Consider the following 8,631-nt stretch of genomic DNA (forward strand, 5'->3'; position numbering starts at 1 on the left):
GATAATGCTTCCTGTGGGGTGAATCATGGAGAAGGGGAAGGCTGTTCCCATTCTACAAGACAGGATTCCTTAAGTTCGGAGTCCTGTAAAGCAACCCCTGGCATGTACAGGCATCTCCTGACCCTTTCCATGTTGCCCTGTGGGAATGGGCCTGGGGAGCTGGCAGAGATTCTGCTGCTCTGGGGAGACTATTTCTGGAATAAAGTCCCTATTGCTAACCCAGGAGTTCCTTGTGTTCTGCTAGCATTCGTGACACCATGGCAGGCTAGCTTATCAGGTTGTAAGTAGGATAAAAATCTCAGACACTGTACAGCCCTTGACACTGGGGAATAGGTGTATTTGCTGCCACTAGTATGTCATTGTTTCTAGGCCCTTTCAAGGGAGAAAAAGGAAATATATTGGAAAAAAAAATTGGTGTACTAATACTTCCTATTCTTTTTTTTTTTTTTAAGATTTTATTTATTCATTTGACAGAGAGATTACAAGTAGGCAGAGAGGCAGGCAGAGAGAGAGAGGAGGAAGCAGGCTCCCTGCTGAGCAGAGAGCCCGATGCGGGACTCGATCCCAGGACCCTGAGATCATGACCCGAGCCGAAGGCAGCGGCTTAACCCACTGAGCCACCCAGGCGCCCCTAATACTTCCTATTCTCAAACAATGCCACAAGGCTCTTCCTCTCCTTCCTTGACACATATTTACATTTTTCTTCATCCACAGAGAGAACCTCAGTCCCAGAATATCAATATATTCACTCCTTTATTCTTTCCTACAATTAGGATATAATATGAATTCAGATTAGAATTATTATGCCAACCAAAGGCAAATCTTCTAAGCAGTTCTTTTGTCCTTGAAGTATGTCAACTAAGGATACACTCAGGTTACTATATTTAAAAAAAAAAAACTTTTATTTATTATTAGTTTTTGTTTTAGAGAGGGAGAGAGAGAGTAGTGGTGGAGGGGCAGAGAGAGGGAGAGAGAGAGAATCTTAAGCAGGCTCCGTGCCCAGAACAGAGCCTGATGCAGGGCTTGATCTCACAACTCTGAGATCATGACCTGAGCCGAAATCAGGAGTGGTACACAACTGACTGAGTCACCCAGGCACCCCTATTCTAAAGATACTTTAATTAATTTTGTGATTTTTTTTTCTGTGATTATGTTATCAATTCAATATATGGTTGGTTCAGTTGTTTTTATTAAAAGTCAACTTTGGATCTACATAAATACTTAGCTGAATGGATGTTCAATACTTTATTTAACCAGGCTGCTGTGAATGGCATTTAGATTGTTCAAAATATTTTGCTATTACCAGTAATGCCACATTGAATAAACTCTTTTTTGGCTGTATCTACAAGATAATTCCTAGAAGTAAGAATGCTGGAACAAAGAATAAATGCATATACAGTTTTGGTAGACATTGCCAATCCCCACCCAATGGATTACATACCATTTTGTACTACCACCTGGAAAGTTTGAGAATGCCTGTTTCTTCATAGCTTCAAGTGTGCATTGAAAAGCTGCTGAAATTTTCCCAATAAGAAAGGTAAAAAGTGGCATCAGTATTGTGTGTTTCTTTTATTATAGGTGAAATTATGCATTTTTATATGTTTGAGGGTATTTATCTTTTTTTATTTTGGGTTTTCTCTCCCTCTTAATTTTTAAAAACTTACTTTCCTCATGGTTTTATTGAGGTATAATCGATGTACAATAAAATTTTTGTCCTTATATTTGTCCTATATTTATATATAAAAATATATTATATATGTAAAATATATAAAAATATATAATATACATAAAATATATATTTATAGGGGCGCCTGGGTGGCTCAGTGGGTTAAGCCGCTGCCTTCGGCTCAGGTCATGATCTCAAGGTCCTGGGATCGAGTCCCGCATCGGGATCTCTGCTCAGCAGGGAGCCTGCTTCCTCCTCTCTCTCTCTGCCTGCCTCTCTGCCTACTTGTGATCTCTCTCTGTCAAATAAAAAAAATATATATATATATATTTATAAATATATATATAATATATCCTTATATATTTGTTCTATATTACTATAGTAAATTATAACAATGGATTTCCTAATATTGAATTATTTTTATATTATAGAGTAATTTTATATTATAGAGTACATCTCATTTGATCTCATTTGATCACGTGTATTATTTCTTTGATGTGTTGGATTCTGTTTGCTAATGTTTTATTATGGATTTATTATGGATTTTTAAATTAAAATTCCTAAGTAAGATTGCTCTGCAATATTTTTGTCTAATGTTTATCATGTGTACATATCAATGTTATACTTGTTTTGCAAAAAATTTGGGAGTTTCGTTTCTTTCCCTATGCACTAGATTAATATACATGCCATTGGGATTATCTGATTTTTGCTATTTTCATGAGAATTTGCCTGTGAAATAATCTGCACTTGGTTTTTCATGTGGGGGTGGTTCCTTAATAACTTTTCCTGTTTTTTATTTTTCTATGTATCTTGTTTAACTTTCTGTCTTTACTGGGACCAATTGGATAACATTAGAAAGCTTTGAAACATATGGAAATGGCTAACAAACTGCAGAGTACAGGTTTATTGACATAGATAGGTCTGCTTAGCAAAATAATGGATCATCTAGTCATGGAGTTCAATTCAAATCTGCTCCATTTGAAATGTTCTTCCCAGAAGTGTATTGTGTAAATTAATCACTATCTTTTTAAAAATTACTTGTTAAAAGATTTATTTATTTTAGAGAGAGAACAAAAGAGAGTGCCTGCAAGCTGGGGGGAGAGAGAGTATCAAGCAGACTCTACTGAGTGAGGAGCTGACTTGGATTCCATCCCAGGACCCTGAGATCATGACCTGAGCTGTAATCAATTGTTGGTCACTTAACTGACTGAGCCATTCAGGCATCCCAGTGACTGTCTTTTTCTAAAACTGCAACATTGAAATATTACATTTTTTAAAAAAATATTTATTTATTTATTTATTTGAGAAAGAGAGAAAGCACATGCTTTTAAGGGGAGGAGCAGAGGGAAAGGGACAAACAGACTCCATGTTGAGTACAGAGCCCTGCACTGGGCTTAATCTCCCCACCCTGAGATCATGACCTGAGCCAAAATCAAGAAGTGTGTGCTTAACTGACTGAGCCACCCAGGTGCCCCAAAATTATATATATATATATTATATATATATATATTTTTTTTTTTTTTTTAACAGCGAATTTTATTATTATGGGAATAAATACAATTTATTTGGGAATAAATACAATTGTAACAAAAAAAAGAGTCTGAAAAGCCATGTATCTGTTTAAGAGTTGTTATGATAAAAAGTCATTGACATCAGCAATCATATGAACTGAGTCTGTATGTCAATGTTGTTGCTTTAATGGATAAGAGAAGCTAAAATAATCACATCTAAGTAATTTATTTTGGTTGGGATACTGATGATGACTCATCTAACATATTGCTCCTTTAGACACAATATTTCTTGGTCTGGTTAGCACATCCTTTCAAGTTTTAACTTAGCCCCTTGATTTATATTTCCAATTGTTCTTGGATAAAATTCCAATTTGTTAATTCATTTAAAAGATCTCACAATTTGGTTCTCAGAAATCTCTCCAAATCTTAAAATTTTCTCACTTCTCCAAGAATCTTACGTCTTATGCTCTGCTGACATGCTTTTAATTTTTAAAAATTTGGATCCTCTGTATCTCATCCCCAAGCCCTTGGAAAAGCTGTTTCTTTACCTTGAATATCCTTAAAGACTTTTGCTTTTCACCCCATTTTCTCCTACAGAGGAGTCTCGGCTTAAATTTCACTTGTTTGGGAAGGTATTCTGTCTCCCAAATCAAGTTGGTCATTAGGTTCCCTCACTCTGGCTCCCAGAGTACCCTGTATTTCCTTCATTGCAAAGGTCTGTATTATAACGCTGGCTTCACTGTAGATCTTCTGAACTCTTAGGCTCCAAGCAGCAGGCTCTGTTTGTCTTATTCATTCCTGTCTCTTCAGCGTATAGCAAGCTCCCTAGAAGTATTTCTTGCATGGATGGGAGAATAAATAGATAACACAGACCACTGCAGTAAATGGTCCTCTTTATGAGTATTTCAACCCTATCATTAAAAAATAGCTTTTTGATTGCAAAAATCCTTTTGTGTCTGTATCCATCACCCTGCAATGAGAATGGAAGAACTCTGAAGCATAGACCCAGAGAAAGTAATGCCTCCCAGCTGGGACAAGTTACTTGTGAAAAAGCATGTCTACATTATAAACATTGTTAATTTAATCCTTTAGCTTCTTCTGAGAATTGGCATAGAAAAGTTGTGAAAATATTATACTTCATAACATAAAACCTGTTTAGTATCTGTCCTATAGAGAAGGTATTTTACATAAAAAGAATGAATGTGGAGCACATTAGAGATTTTGGAGAGGATGTTCCATAGTTGTTGATTTGTTTAAGGATTAACTGTGAGGTTTATTTATTTATTTCTTAAAGATTTATTTATTTATTTGACAGAGGGAGAGAAAGCATACTCAGGGGGAGGGGCGGGCAGGCAGAAGGATGGGGAGAAGCAGGCAGGGAGCCCGATGCTGTGTTTGATCCTAGGACTCTGGGATCATGACCTGAGCCAAAGGCAGATGCTCAACCCTCTGAATCACCCAGGTGCCCCTGACTGTGAGATTTAAATTAGGTTCTTAACTCATTCCTTTAGAATAATGTAGACCTTGAAGCAGTATTATTTACAACTTTATTTGAGATTTAATGGTTATTTTTAGCCTTAGTGGTCTTATTTTATTAACACTGCAGCTTGAGCTAGTCTGTGCTATTTGTAGAAATTATCAGATTTTAAATGGTGACAAATATGGTGTGAAAGCACTCAAACGATTTTACCAGATGACTTAAGAGCTATGCATAATCAGCTTAAACCTGTATTAAATTAAGTAAAAAAAACCAAAACTCTTTCCTTGTTTTAAAAAGCAAAAGAGCTCCACCTGGTGTTGAATAAAACTATTGAACGATTTTTATTAGATGATTTAGAAATTTTCATATTTTGTAAATTGTAATTCAGAACGCTTTTCTCAGTGTTCTATTTATAGTAATGCTAAATATTGTTCCCAAATTATGCAGGCTTAGCTTTCTTGTGAAAAACAAAACAAAACAAAAGGAATGCATTTCTGATAAAAAGGGGCCTTCCCTCTAATGTTTTAAAGAGTTTTCGGAAAGCTCCGCTCTTAGGTCTTCGTACACTCTGCGGTGGAACAGTAACGAAGCTCCTCACAGATGGAGGGGCCCGGGTTGCTGTTCTCTGAGCCCCAGCCACCCTGTTTGCCCCAGGCTCCAGCCTAGGACGGAATACGGTGCTGTGCTGAGGCCCTCCTCATTCCGGAAGATAGGTGTGCCTCCTTTGTTGGCCCACCTTGGCTCCAGGACATCCTTAAGGTTTTGCCAGGCCTTCTTCAGACCGCACGGCTCTCTCCGCTGTGTCCAGTCAACCATCTCGCCCGATCCTATTCTTCCGGATTAGGCTTGCACACAGTCTGACGACTCTCCCCGCCTTCTTCGGCTCCCTTCTTATTTCTTCGTACACAGGCATTTCCTTCTAATAAACTCATTTTTTCATTTATTTGTGCATTTTTAATCAAGATTGTAGATGATTTAAGGTGTACCACAGGATGAATTGATACATATATGCATGGTGACATGAATACTAGCGTCAAGCTAATTAACATATCACTTCCTCCTCCATTTTGTGTATGTGTGATCAGTGGCCCTGAAATCTACTCTTTTAACATATTTCCGGCAATCAGGGCTGTAGCATTAAGTATGGTCATCTGCCTGTACATTAGCTCTCTGGCTTATTCGACCTACATAACTGTGACTTTATTCCTTTTGATCAATATCTCCCTATCCCTTCAGCCCCTGCTAACCACTCTTCTATTCTCTGCTTCTGTAAGTTCTACTTAAAAAAAAAAAATTGAAATATAATTATTTCTATATACTATATTAGTTTCAGGTATGCAACATATTGGTCAGACAATTCTATGCATTACTCAGGGCTCACCATGGTTAAGTATAGTTAGTCAGCATCAGTCACTATACAATGCTATTATAATATTGACTATGTTTCCTCTGCCGTACTTACCTCTGTGACTTAGCTATTTTATAACTGGAGCTTTGTACCTCTTAATCCCCTTCATCTATTTCACCTATCCTCCAGGCTACCTCCCAACTAGCAACCTTCAGTATTTAAGAGTCTGTTTTTTTGTTGTTCATTTGTTGTTGTTTTTTTTTATATTCCACATATAAGTGTACTCATACAATATTTGTCTTTCTCTGTCTTATTTCACTTAACATAAAACACTCCCTAGGGCCATCCATGTTGTCACGAATGGCAATATATTATTCTTTTTATGGCTGAGTCATATCCCATTGTGTGAGTGTGTGTAGCATATCTTTAATCATCTATCGAAAGATATTTATGTTGCTTCCAAATAGATAATGCTGCAATAAACATAGAAGGGCATATATCTTTTAAAATTAGTGTTTGTTTCCTTTGGGTAAATGCCCAGCAGTGGAATTACTGGATCATATACTATTTTGATCTTTAATATTATTAAAAAGATTTTATTTATTTATTTGAGAGAGAGAAAGAGTGAGGAAGAGAGAGCACAAGCAGGGAGGAACAAAGAGGGAGGGCAACAGAGAGAGAGAGAGAGAATCTCAAGCAGATTCTGTACTGAGCAGGGAGCCCAACATGGGGCTTGATCTCATAACCCTGAGATCATGACCTTAGCCGAAACCAAGAGTCAGACACTTAACCGACTGAGTCATCCTCTTTAATTTTTTGAGGAACCTTCATATTGTTTTCCACAATGTTTTCACCAATTTTCATTCCTATCAATAGTGAAAGAAGGTTCCCTTTTCTCCACATCTTCACCAATACCTGTTGTTTCTTGTGTTGTTGATTTTAGCCATTCTGACAGGTGTGAGGTGATAACTTGTTGTGGTTTTGATTTGCATTTCCCTGATGCCAAGTGATACTGAGCATCTTTCATGTGTCTGTTGGCTGTTTTCTTTGGACAAACGTCTATTCAGGTCTCTGTGCATTTTTAGATCAGATTATTTGCTTTTTGGTGTTGAGTTTCATAAGTTTTTTTTTATATTTTAGATGTTAACACGTATTGAATATATCATTTGCAATAAGACAGCCATTTAGTAGGTTGTCTTATTGTTTTGCTGATGGTTTTCTTTGCCATGCAGAAGCTTTTTATTTTGGTGTAGTCCCAATGGTTTATTTTTGCTTCTATTTCTCTTGCCTGAGGAGACATAGCCATAAATATGTTTTTTAAGGTCAATGTCGAAGAACTTACTGCCTATGTTTTCTTTTAGGATTTTATGGTTTCAGGAATCACATTTAGGTCTTTGACCCATTTTGAGGTGTGTGTGTGTGTGTGTGTGTATGGTGTAAGAAAGCAGTCCAGTTTCATTGTTTTGCATGTAGATACCCAGTTTTCCCAGCACCACTCATTGAAGAGACTGTCCTTTCCCAGTCATGAATTCTTGTCTCCTTTGTTGTGGATTAATTAACCATATGCCTGTGGGTTTATTTCTAGACTGTTCTGTTGATCTAGGTGTCTGCTTTGTGCCAGTATCATACTATTTTGATTACTATTAAAACTCTATCGTATAATATGATATCTTGGATTGTGATATATCCAGCTCTGTTCTTCTTTCTCAATATTGCTTTGGCTATTTGTTGGTACTTGCTTCTTAGAGATCCTGGACTAACACAATATCACTCCTGGAAGTTTTATAGAAAACAAGGAAGTGGAGACATATCTACTAGTATCTAATATTATTTCCATTATTAATAATACTTAATATGTAATATTCTAGTGTCTGAGTTGTCTAAAATCTGGTTCTTTTCTATGAAATTAAATTTTGACATCTTAAACTCAGTTTTGGGTGTCTCCTAGCTTGGCTAATTATGTATGTGTGGAGAAGAGCATGTGTCTTTTGAGGCCACTTGGCTTTGAGACTCTGTGGCCACATGCTGAATTTCTAAGTTAGCCAACAATCTTATTGTTTGCATTAGTCAAAAGGGCATCTGGGAAGGAATGAGTACTAATCCAGACAAATCCAATATCTCTTCTAGAAAAATACCTTCAAGGATTAAAAAAAAAAAATGTATGGAGAGAAGGACTTGAACATTGTTTTTGTAACCACACCATCAAATATATTCAAATACAATATATTGCATTTCAATATTAAAGGTTGAAGATGATTTGAAAGCGGATTCATATTTGTTTGACTTTATCATTGAAATGGGACATACATTATTGAAATAGTCTAGAGAATAATCAATGTTATAGATTGAAAAACACTTCACAGTTCTTGATAGAAAGGCATTTGAGCACCAGTAACTTACAGTTCCTGAAAACTGCCTAGGGATCTTGTGTCATGATATGTTCTTGGTTTACTTTCTACTCCTGATAGTATTACTGATAGTAAGTATAGTGATAGTATCACTAAGAGGTAATACAACACTAGGAAAATAGAACTTCATGCTACTCTGTAGTGTGGTATAATGGAAAGAACCATAGTTGGAAAGATAGAGTATCTGCGTTTGAGTTGGCTTTGCTGCATGATGACTT

The sequence above is a fragment of the Neovison vison genome, chromosome 11, assembly GCF_020171115.1.
Source record: "Neovison vison isolate M4711 chromosome 11, ASM_NN_V1, whole genome shotgun sequence".
Classification (NCBI taxonomy): Eukaryota; Metazoa; Chordata; class Mammalia; order Carnivora; family Mustelidae; genus Neogale; species Neogale vison.